We start from the raw sequence: 13323 nt of genomic DNA on the forward strand, positions 1-13323 counted from the left end.
TGCCCCACCCCCCAAAAAGAGCTGAAAAATCAGTTTCACGCTTTTGACGTACCACAGTTCATAGGAATAACGTACGTGCACGTACACATCTTGGAGTAATATGGCGGAGGGTGGCCGTCGCCGACACGTCGGCACGCTGGTGCCAAGTTGGCGGGGCCGCGCCACCGCCAGCACGGCTACGTTCCGGGTTGAACCGGGCCGATCCGCGCAAATATCCACAAACTTCGCCGGCCCTGTCTCACACCAGCTCGGGCGACTTTTGACACGTGAAGTGAGACGGCCGAAATTCGGTCACCCGTCCACACCCCGCGCGCGTGAAAATGCTCGGCATTTCAAAATCGATATGTAGGCAAGCCGGTTCAACAACTAGTACAACTTGTCTAGGCCGGTGAAGTTGTCGCGAGGACTTGCGGGGGCAGTGGGTGCTGTCAGCGGCTGACCTGAGACCTGTCACTCGGGTGTGCTGATTTGGCTCAGAGATGCCGTGTCATCCACGTGTGGCTGAGAAGTTGGCGGCAGCTGCGGTTACATCGGCCACTTTTGTCCAGCCATGTGTCAATCAAACATATTTTTAACGATGTCAAGTTGTGCATTTGTAGAGCATCATCGCGGATGTAACTGATTTGTCGGGAGTTACTGAGAATTCGGGGACTAATTAACCCGCGACATTCGAGTTGGCTTGTAAAAAGGTGATCTAAATCATTCAAAACAATACAACGGATGGTTTATAGGGTAGCTCAGGCACCCAGTGCTCTTTGGAATATGACAAGCAGCACCGCAAATTATGCCTAAATGTCAAGAAAAAAATCTTAGGATATGGCCTCTATTGAATTTTCTATTCTATGTAAAGCCAACAACTAGCATATGAAAAGTTGAAACGGTTTGACAAGCTCTGTCAGGTCGGTTACGTTTCGTCGACACTCGACATGTCCGCCTGTCACTTGACCCAGAATACGGAGCAAGTGGGAAAAGACGGTGGGGTAAAAAAAAAAAAACACTTGGCACACTAATGGTTAGCGCCGAGTACCAGCTCAGCATACGTGTAAGCCGCTTGCATTTTGCTGAGAGGGATAAGTGCAATGTCATTGATATAAGAGTTCCTTTCAGAGACGTTCAATATGCCCGCTATGCAGCAAGCAGAAGAGAAGCAATTGGCTTACTGTCTACTTATATAGTGCTTACTGCTTAGTGCGAGGTAGAATATGAGATCGCTTTTACCTTTTTGTGTTTCCTTTGTGTTTTACATTGGCGCAGCGTCCCAAATCGATAAACATCCTTATTTCTACATTAGAAAGAAAACCAAACAACTGTTTTAAGGAAAAGTTTGCTTTCATCTGCACAGTAAGTAACTGCACAGTGAGATATCAAGAGCCGAAGAGTTTTGTGAAGTCAGAAAAACTTCTTTGGGTGCAATCCCCCCCCCCCCCCTCCTGTAGCGTCCGAGACCACCGTTCTGGATCCGTTTAAGCGCTATGGTATCGATATTTACTTCATCAATTATTATTGAATAGGTATATTTTACAATATTTATATAACAATGTCAACTTAACGGCTTGCAGAATAAGTTTAAATAAAAGTTCAGATAGTGAGGCCCGGGTTCGATTCCCGATGTCGCCCGTGCCTCGGAATGTCGTCCCGGCTGCACCGCCAGGTTGGACCACTGCATTTGCCGTTGGGAAAGACAAGAGGATGGTATCATGGTGTAATTCATCCTCCTGTAATTCGTTTTTTGGTGATCATGACCTTATCCATGACCATGAAAAGAGGAAAGAAAAAAAATCAATGGTCTCAGATGTCAGAAAATCCCACATTTTTGTCTCATTTTGTTAGGAAGCGGGGGCGGGCTGAAAAAGTCCGAACCAGTAAGAAAACAAGAGTTGTAACAAATAAAAATTAGCATGGAATCTCTAAATGACAGTTATGTTACTTACGAAATAAGTATAGGTGTGCGAAATGAATCTAAAATGTCTAAAGTAACAAAACGTCCGAATGCGTTTCAAAGAAAATAATCAAGCCAACGACTGATGCATGGCCACCAATTCCAAGTTATCGGTCGCATCTGAAACTTTCCCTCTGTGTGGGCGTATTTGTATTTGTATTTGTATATGACAATAGCAGACACTCTACAGCAACGCGTAGCTTTTACGTGTCCTTAGTCAGAGATGAATAAAAGAGCAAGGCAATGATGTCGCATAAACACACACACAATGACACACACGCACACACAGTACACACAGTCACGCATACAAGTCATCGCCGAGTAAAAATACGTTTCACAGCTCGTTTAAATGCCGCGGGGTCTAGATTTCTCGCGTCTCCCGGCATGGAGTTGAGGAGACTAGCAGCGCGGTACTGAAAACAGCGCTGCCCCGTCGCTGTGCGCACGGCTGAGAGGCGCAAACAGTTGTCCTGTCTAGTCGAACGCTCATCATTCCTAGTGTCAGCATGGGTATGTAAAAGCATGGCAAGCTCGGCGGGTTCTTGATATAAAATGGCTTTGTGAGCAGCAATCGCTGTCTGCATATCACACATTTGCCGAGGCGTGTGCAGGTGCAGGTCATCCCGCGCGCGAGACACATGGTTGAACTTCTTTAGCCCCGTTACCACTCTCGCGGCAAAATTGACTACTTTAAGCAGTCTAGTATCGTTTTTAGACGAGCCGTTGCCATACACCGAGATACAATATCTCACGCGCGAGATGACCAGCCCCTGCACAATGGTTAACATCACATGCCGCGGGAGGAAGTGTCTCAGGTGGCGGAGACCTATCAGGAGGCCGACGCACTTTTGAACCACGTCACTGACGTGAACGTCCCAGCTGAGGTGACGGTCAAACGTCACACCGAGGTTTTTAACGCTAGGGCTCTCCTGAATGGTCTCGCCACCGACCCGTACGCTGACAGGTGGTAGGTTACGGGTGTTCTGGCGGGTGCCAAGGAGAAGGATTTCCGTTTTGGATTCGTTGAGCTTAAGGCCGTGGGCATGGAACCACGATGCTAAAGAAGACAGGGTGGACTCCATGCGCAGGATGAGATCAGGAAGGTTGCGTTTGACATCGGATAGGAGGATTTGGGTGTCGTCAGCGTACTGGGTCACATGAGCGTCCGGCGCGTGCAAGCTGAGATCATTGGAGAAGATTGTGAACAACAAAGGACCAAGGGCGGATCCCTGGAAGACTCCCATGGTGTTGGGAAGAGGCTTGGAAACTACTCTACTCTGGCGTATATGTCGAGGGCAGCAATCGGGACATGTGCCCAAAGATGCGGAGGTGAACCAGGTGACGGTTGGTTCCACGCGCATTCAATATTTCAGAAAAGCTTACTTGGTGGGTGGTAACACCATATCCTGCAGAACAAGCGCTAGAAGTCGAGCGCTGTTCGAAGTTCAAAGCGGTATGGAAGCGACAAGAATAGGTATGCTACTGTTCCTAGTTAAATACATACACATTACACAAATGCATATATGCATACATATTAAATACATTCATAGATTAGCCGCGGGAATTTGAGTTCAGATGCCAGTTTTACCACCAGACAAATAGCCGCCTGCTGGAATTGTTTGCCTAAATTCGTCCCCGATTTGGCCATCCAGGCGGAAAAATGATACCGATGTGACTCATTACTAGTCAGTTAGGCTGGATGATATAATTAGTCACATCAGTATCATTTTGCCGCCTGGATGGCGAAATTCGGGGACGACTTTAAGCAATAATTCCGGCAGGCGGCGATTTTTTTCTGTTGGTAAAACTGGCCTCTGATGACTGAGATTGGCTTAAAAGGCAAGAACCTTGTCCCTGGACTAGAATCTGTTCCCCAAAATCTGTAATCTTTAGACCCTCACTGGTCAGTTTGAGGCATCAATATCCCAACTTCCCAGGCAGCAGTCTAGTCCGAAGGCTTGGAACCGCCCATCTTACGTAACGACAGGGCTCACGTGCCCCGGACGGCGTCTAGCAGACGACGATCAGATGTCTCGCTGGGGTTCTGCTAACTGCATCTATTGTGTGGCACACAGGTCGGGACAGACGACGGTGCCTGGCAGACGACGGTGCCTGGCAGGCCTGGTGACGAAGTTGTCCGTTACGACCGTTCATCGGCCCGTCGCTTGCAGAGCTCTCGCATCATCCTAGTCGGAGACCATGAAACACCGACCGATCATCGAAAGTCATGCACTCGCCCACTGCTAAAGCAGGCTCATGACTCGACGTGCATTGCCTACTGGAAAATTGAATAATTTGCGGTGATCAAAATAATGATTAGAAAAATGATTAACGTTGACTGAAAAGTATTCCAAAGCCATAGGGTGCTGCTTCTTGAATAAGTTACTACAGATTCGCAGTTAAGCAATGGGCGAACTCGTCGTATGGGTGTTGAGCTCACGCAGCCACGCCTCAGCCCCATGGTGGGGTGTTTCAAACCTCAAGCACAGTCACAAGCAGACTAGCAGAGAAAGCAGGCGTGGCATTAAATAAGGTGAACAATAACAAAGACAGAAATGGGGACAACGATCCGATAATGCGGAGAAATTCGAACGGAGTCGACTAAACGCTTCGTTTATTCGTAACTTCAAATCGGTGGAAGAACCAATAAAAGCCTCCACCATGGTACATTATCAAGGTCGTTTCTTGAACGCCGGTATGGAGGGATAAGGGTCCCTACTGAGTTTATCGCATTGAATGTGCGCCATAACTTGGTGCTGCTCGAACAAGACTGCGGAACTTTCAAACAAAATGGAGCCACGGTCTGCCACGTTTTACGATTGCAGAAGAGCTGAACGTAAAGACTTGACTCGACCCGCCGCACGTGGCCGGCAGACGAGCGGTGACGTCACAAGCACGTGAGGTCAACTGTCTGCTTCCAAGTCTGTTCATTCACAATACAGTGAGGTACTCAAAAGGCAGGCAAAAAGAGAGAGAGAGGAGAGAGAGGGAGAGAGAGGAGAGAGAGGGAGAGAGAAAGAGAGAGGAGAGAGAGAGAGAGAGAGAGAGAGAGAGAGAGAGAGAGAGAGAGAGAGAGAGAGAGAGAGAGAGAGAGAGAGAGAGAGAGAGAGAGAGAGAGAGAGAGAGAGAGAGAGAGAGAGAGAGAGAGAGAGAGAGAGAGAGAGAGAGAGAGAGAGAGAGAGAGAGAGAAATGTGGCACACGTGAGCTACAGCCATATACATATGCAAGCACGAAAGGGAAAGAGAAGACATCTATTGGCAATGGCTAAGTCTATTGTACCTATTTGCAAGCACATGGTTTGCGTAATCTAAGACTGTTCGCATTTGAACTACATACAAGCGAATGATCAATAATTTGTATATTACAATATGCTCAGTTATTATGCTGCAGTAGAACGTAGCGACCGGCCGCCGGAACCGTCAGGGCAACAGCATGGGTGAGGCACCAACTTGTCCCATGCAATAGCTAGTTTACCAAGTGACGTAATTTGAAACACATATTTAGCCAGTGCCTATTTAAAGCTTATTTTCAGATGAGCTAGGGAAGGTTTCATCAAATTGTATATTTGATAGTCCAGCGACGCCAAAACTCTGCAGTGTGTAAAAGCACTTCATCAAAATATGCACACGAAGTAATGAGCTAGTGTAGGATTTCGCTTGCTGCTTAACGCTTTCATTTCTTCGGGTATTGTTGTTTTTAGTTGAAAATTTGATTAGGCAAAATAGTGGAAGAAATGATTGATTTATTTAATCAAAGAAAAACAATTCTGAACAGCATGGGACAGAATAGATCGAATAGGCTCTCTGCCTAATACGATTATTCCAATTCCTTCAACATATTTAAGATGAGTTTTTCATGAAAAATAAACCTTTATGTGGAAACCTATTAAAAACATTTTAAGGTAGGAAAAGATACCAAATGTTCAAGAGCGACACCCTACTCTGACGCACGGCTGACATAAACGTTCAAACGTACGCAGAATTGTGTGCTGCATAGTCGCCAGTTTTGACCCGAGAAACAGGTGCATTTTTCCAGCTCCGACTGATGACGCACTCAGTTTGAGGTAAAACCGCAAGCGACAGGTTATATATAACTTAACGGCGACTGTTTTAGTGTTACTGTGTACGGCAAGGCGGCAATTAACTGAAATAAAAATAAACTATTTGCTATTTTCGAATCCAATACATTCCTTAATCCCCGCCCAGTAAGGGGGGGGGGCAAACGTTTAGGACCACTCCGGGCATCAATTTTACACCCTGTTGCCATTTTTTCAGATGCTATGATAGGTTGGCCACAAATAACGCCATGTTCTGCCAATTTTTTTACCCCAAAAAGGTTTGCGGGAAGAGCTGTCATGCCTAACTACAGCTTTGAAGATACAAAACGTTCGGAGACTGAGCTCTGCTACCCTGGTCGACCCGCGTCCATTGTATAAGAATAGAGGAAGCGTGGGTTGAGTGCCGAATACCCGAGGGTCTGTGGGGTTACAGGCTGCCGGCCACTGCCGCCTCCAAGTATCCATTTCAGAGCACAATGGGTCGCCAATGGCGAGTTGTGCTAATTAAATTACACCTCATTTCAAAGTGTCTGGAACTGTGAGCCGAATACAGCTGCATTTCCATTGATGACACCGCGCGTGGGCGGAGGCATAGTAAACCCGAAAGGTCGGTGGAGCCGGGACATTTTGCAGGTGGCAGATATGGATTAGGCATCGAGTGGAATCGGACAAGCGGGAACAGTCAAACGCAGTGCTGATTTGAGACCAGAGATAATAGAGGAATCCACGTCAGGAGCCCTCCCACGCCGCACACACTTCGCAAACTCGCTAAGTGGTTAACCAATTCGCATAATTACTTTTCCCGGAAGCAACCACTTCCAAGGCATGCAGGCTGCTAAAATGTCCTTTTTAATTCGTTTTTTTTTTAACCCGCGCCCCGTTGGGCTCTGCCGAGCAACGCGCCCGGTTGGGGGGGGGGGCATTTTGCCCCCCCCCCTAAGATCTCGAGAACCACGCAACATAGCGACAAGCGGTAAACGGCGTTGGATAGCCCCAACGGGGAACTACCTTGTGACCCAGTTTCATTGACCTAGGTCAAACCGATGACGTCACAGGTCAGGTCAAAGGTCCAATTTTCACCGTTTACAGGCACTTCAAGAAATGCGTTGTAAAATCGAGTAAAATGCATTTCATTGAAAATCATCGATGGGGAAATGTTCTTCAAACACATATTTTGCTATTTGAGGTCACTGATACCAGGTCAGGTCACAGAGGTCAGGTCACGGGGGGGTCACAATATGAAAGTGTCGTGTGATACATGTTTTATTATCCATTTTACATGACAAATGCGATTATATGGGTCAGGCAGCCTTTGGGGCCAGCTTAGATCACGTTTTGGTCAAGGTCAGGTCAAGGTCAGGTCAAGGTCAGGTCAAATTAGGTCAAATTTCAAAGTTAATATTTTTGCATAAAATAGGTATCGAATCGATGCAGCTCGTCACGGGGAGTTCAATGGTGGTCTTTGTTTTGCCGTACGTGGTCTAGAATTGCTAAAAATTGAGTTCAAAAATTTGACGTCATCATTTTTGAACAGTTTTTACGCTATAACTTGGCCAAAAAACGAGATATCGATCTGAAATTTGGTATGTATATAGAAGAGCGCTGGCACTATTACATATTTTCCGGTTTTTTTCGAAATTCGGAAAATTGTTGGATTTTTTCAAAGTTTTTCTAAAAAAATCGATTTTTTGAATTTTTTTTTGGTCAAAAAACAAAAATTTTGAAAATCCGAGATAGCAGTTTTGTAGCGCCGCTTTTTGTCTACTAGACCATATAAAGAACTTTGAAATTGCTTGATAACTGTAGATTTGGTGAGCGTTTCAAGATTGCATGTTTTTTGCTCATTTTTGCTCGAACATGACCTCGGTTTGACCTCAATAACTCCTGACCTAAGGTGACCTAAGACTTGAAATTTGGTGTGAAGGTGTCAAATTGATGCCCGGGAAGGTACTGAAAATTTGGCGGCGCTGCGCGCCGCCGTTTTCTTGTTATTCAGGAAAAACCACAGGGGGGGGGGGCCAAAATGGCCCCCCCAACGGGGCGAGGGTTAATTCATAATTATGTTGACAAAGAAGGATATATTTGTCATTATCATATCATAATGACAAAGAAGGATATATGGCACATCCGCTGTCAGAACATTAAAACTACATGATAGTATGAGCGACTGCGGTCGTGGCTACTCACTGGTCATCGCACTGTGCCATGAGATCAAGGTCTTGATGGGGAAAGCATTAACTTTTTGGGCTCAACTCGAGTTCATTGAAGAATAGAGAAAGCCAATTCTGCCACGCTAAGTATGACAACTTACCATGACGCAGGAACGGTTTGAAGTGAAGAAGGCGCGTTTTAATCTGACCTAAGTTGCCTTGAATTGAGCTGATGTTCGTCATTTTGGTAGGAAGTAAAAAGTCAGAGCCGCTGCAGCTAAATTGACAAAAAAGTCAGGCAAATCTACATATATGTAAAAATATTTTGAGCCTGAAATTCTGCAGTACAATCCAAAGTACGAGGAAAATTTTCAGGCAGAGCTCTCATGTGCAGTCAGGTGCACTCTTGGCGATATGAAGTTTGCGAGCGGGCATTTAGCTTGCGGGCCATTTCATTGGCAGGCCGCCAATGAAAAAAAAACTGAGATAAACAGACAAATGACATAAGTAGTGCCCCAATTCGCCCTACACACACAGCACATACCAGTCCCCTGTATCCAGGACCCAGAGCGGTGGAGTCGGAACCCACAGCGGCAAAGCCGGGACCCCGACCGGCCGGGTGGCCGATCCAGGCAGATCCGGCACTGAGGTCTCCCGGCGCGGCGGAGGGCGCCCGTTCCCCGAACTGCCCCTGTTGACAGCTGGGGGTCGCGGTCAGCCCTGAGGCGAGTTGGCCGTCAGCAGCGGCTCCGTAGGTCACCGGAGCAGTCGAGAGAAGTTCCCTGACGCCAGACCAGGGCGACGCGCTCGCCCGGGTGGCGACAGAGACGCCGCTTCTGGAAATTGGTGAGAAATCCATGGCATTGAGGCTACGTGCTCCAGCGGGCAGTTGTTTGTTCTGAAGTCAGTTGTGCTGATGATGTAATAGGGAGTAAGTGTGAGTCATGCAGGGGTAATTAATGTGCGATGCTCACACTTAAATGTGAATTGCTGCGCCTCCAGAAAGGGAGTAGGAATAGCTTCTTCTGCTTCAAAGGAAGAGACCTGAGACACGACGTTGTTACGAGTGAAGCAATGCGCGCAACTGATGTGGAAACTCAGCGTGATGCCCATCTCGCAAAGAAATATTGACTCCGATTGACTTGACCTAACCTGACTGACTCAGTTGATACATACCTGTAGCGACTGATTAGCGTTTGGCTCTTGATGTATGGTACGCACCACTTCATAACTTCATTATAACTAACTGAGCTCTGGGGCATTCCACGATAGATCGTACCAGGCCCGTCACCCTCATCCCTCAGATTTGAATGAAAATTGGTACTAGGGGTAATCATAGGCTCCAAAAACACCTGCCAAAATATCAGACTTCTCATATGAAAACTTTTTGAGTTATATTGCATAATATTTTCTAAACTTCAGATTGTAAGGGTGAGTTTGATGAGCTATAACTCAAAAACGAGCTAAGCAAGCAACAAACGGTAAACAGCTTTGAACTGACGATGAAGCAAAGATTAATACAGCTTTTTTAAAATGGGAAAGAAAAGCTTTACATATTTAAAAAAGTCGTAATATTTTTTAAAATTGTCTATAATGGCCCTTGGGACCAAAATTTTTGCCATTTTTATTTCTTCAAAATAAACTTCAGGTCATTTAAAATCGACATGCAAAAAATTAGAAAGGTGTTCTTTCTATAAGTTCCTCATTTTAAAGGTAGACTGCCACCTTTTTTCCACAAAATGGTTTTCACTAGAGCTGAGCCACCTATGTCCCAGACTGAAGTCGGTTTTCCGAAATTCGAACCCGTTTGCGAGAAATCGGAGACCAAAGTTCAGTTTGATGCCATTTTTTTTAGTCCAAGAAAACCGACATCTCTACTGTTTATCGATAACTTTGAAACATGAATTTTCTTATCTTTTGGTAAATATATGTCAAAACTTTGATTGTTTCGAGATCAGAGAAGAATTTTGGAGTGTCAAAATAAAAGTTAAACTTATATATTCAGTAGTTCATTTTTTCCAAAAAAGTGTGGGAAATGGGGTTTAACATGGGCCAGACTCATTCCAAATGAGCCATGATTTTTAAATGTTTTACTTACTTAAATGCAAAATAAATTAAACATGGCCAATTTCTTATGAAATCATATATTAGTAAATAATAAAATACCTTACTTTTTCAAATAAAATGTAATAATCTTATGACCATGAAGTCTAGTGATGTGTAAACATTGTCGCTAGACATTAACCGATTGATAATTGTATGATAATTGACAATTTTTTCGCGATTCACGTGATGATACTTTGTCAGGTGAATTCTAAAATTTTGTTTTGTCCAGGCAATAAATCATAGGCCGATCTGAGAAAACTTTTTGAAGGTGGCAGTCTTCCTTTAAAGGGAGATTATGACCTTTTTCCACAAAATCTGAGTTAGGACCATTTTCTGACAAAACACAACAAGTTATAATGTAAATTAAAACCATTTTGCTCAATTCGGTACCTTGCCGCAAATATCTCAACTTGAAGTCACGTTAGCGGGGAGCGCTGAAAATGACCGTTGAATAAGTACTTACATCACTTTTTGGTACTTGCATGTAATTTTGTAAAATGAGCGTATTCCTCACATTTGATCTTCATCACATCTAGTTAGTTAATGGTCGTCTATAGTGCCTTCAAAAGATATTAATGGTTTGGGGGTGGTTTATGTCTAAATTTACGCAACTATTTTTCCTGTTCATCATCTGTGGCCATATGCTGCTATTTTAGTAGCAACGACTCAATTTTGAATCGGTCCCGCCGGCGTATTTACAAATTGCAACCAAGCTCCGCCGTGGGGTAAGGTGGGCAGGGGTTTTCGCACTACGGCTGCGGTTGAACTACCGTCTGTGGTAGAAACTTTAGGACAATGGCGCGTTTCATACGAAATGTGGCGCAATGTTTGTTTGCTTCTGAACTTGTACATACTGTTATTGCTGTGAATTCTTGAAGTGGGAGTGTTTCAATAACAATTTGTGGATTATTTGAGTTTCTTTATATAAACATAGAATAGTATTATGAAACATTGTGTGGAAACCGCAAATACTGATATGATCAATTACTTAGTTTGGGAATTGATGCACATTTTGTAGAGATTTGTCTGGCAAATGGTGTAACAAACCTCAAGCCTATCATGATCTGAAGCTGTTGTAACAAATCAAAATTGCTTTGGTGTTACATAGTACCTTGTTGGAAAGACTGGAGCATGGTTCAAGATGATGTGTAAAAATTCAAGATTTGTGGGAAAGCTTGTGACTGAAGAACAAAAACAGTTCTATATGATGGCTCAATCAAACATGGAAATGGACGACAAAAGTAGAGTTTCAACATTCCAGCATGTGAGAATAACTTCAGAAATTCATAATTCTTGTAGTATTGCATTCTTCTTATGTACAGTTATAGGTTTTGTTAGGGTATTTGAAATTCATTGTGTCAGTTGAGATATAGAAGGATTGCAGACAAATTTTAGAATCATTGCATGGTAGCTAGGTATAAGGTACTTGTTTGGTAAAAAGATATGTGATGAATGCCATGAGGTTTTTTATGATTTAATATATGGTTGTTGTTGTACCTACAAAAATGCAAGCTTACTAGCAACTAGTTTCTGAATCAAATCGAAAGTATTTGCCATGAATGTAATTATGTACCTGCAAAGTATGTCAATAAATGTGTGTGATGTTGACGAAAGAGCTTTATCATCTGGGCATTTATGTCGCTTCTTACATTAGGTGTTAAGCATAGTAATTACGGATGAACTTTGTGCCAATATCTTCAATGCACAATGTATGTAGCATGTCTACAACCCTCACTGATCCTGCTATAGCTATAGGCATTTGGCACCAGCAAGACCAAGGGCATGAACTTCACAATTGCTCAACCTTTTGTCATGTACCACCAGTCACTTTTTTACTTAAGGTGCACATAGCTAGCAGTGCACACAACAATGTGCAGAGGGCCTACACAAAAACAACATGATTAGTGTGCACTATGCACAGGATTGTACCCTGATTATTTGAATATTTTGATCACTCAACAGTCAACAGTCAGGAGATAATTATTAAATATCACATTTATTATACATCACTTGTCAAACAAGAGCATGATGACACACATTTTGACAAGCAATCATGGTAGTATTCCAATAAGTTGGACAGTCATCTCCCTGGGCGTCATTTTTCCAGGAAGGTACCTCTGCAGGTGTTGTGGTACCTAGGCTAGGTTGAATTGGGTCAAGTTAGGCGAAGTAAGGTCAGGTGGTTAGGACCCGGTCAGACCGTAAGGGCTGGTCAGGTTGATTTTAATCTTTCATTCTAATTTGACATAGATATCTATTACCTATGTTTTTGCTCCAGCCTGAATTTCATTAGGTAATGAGTTAATTTTGCTTTGTTTTTATCTGTCTTATTTTGTGTTTTGTCCCTTATATTTTGCCCCATAGGCAAGGGTGGAGCTTTTCCAGGGAAGGTGGTGGAGCATGATTGGAGGCGCTCAACCAGACGGCATAGGAGGGCACGGTTTCTGAACGCGCACTGATGCCTGATTCAAGCCACGCTGTCTTCATGCGTGGCGGCGCGCTACTTAAAAGTCCCTAAAAGAACGGGAAGTGATGCCGATAGAACCTTCAATTATTCTGGGCTAACGCTTATGACTTGGAAAAAGTCGCGATCCCAATTCAATCGAAAACCTGTGGGCTCTTGTTTAGCAGGAGGTGTATGAAGAGCCACCCGCCATAAGCACTGCTCAACCGCAGGCACAGGTTTAGACGGCGTTGGTCCGCATCAAAGCCAGTGTGCTTTTTGTCATCCATTGGCTGAAATGCTTCAGAACATTCGCCACTGTGTGGGTTCCTCATTTCCTCTCTGACTGTCCTTTGAAACCACTCCAAAGATATGCAGAAACCAACGAGGTGAGTAAACGAGGTGAGTAAACTGTTTTTTATGAAAGGTAGCTACAAGCTCAGTTAAAAGAAAAAGTATCAGATTGTTTTGTTTTTACAGCGGGAAGAAAGGTGTCCGGATAATTTCGTTACACCCCCTGTGATGTTCAAATGGTTGCTAAATTCGAAATCAGCTCCAAAAACTAGCCTGGAAACATGTAAAACTCGAAAAAGTGAACCGAGGTCATCAAAGGTCATTGAGCTGACC

The sequence above is a fragment of the Amphibalanus amphitrite genome, unplaced genomic scaffold, assembly GCF_019059575.1.
Source record: "Amphibalanus amphitrite isolate SeventyFive unplaced genomic scaffold, NRLGWU_Aamphi_draft 001449F_arrow, whole genome shotgun sequence".
In the NCBI taxonomy this organism is placed as follows: domain Eukaryota; kingdom Metazoa; phylum Arthropoda; class Thecostraca; order Balanomorpha; family Balanidae; genus Amphibalanus; species Amphibalanus amphitrite.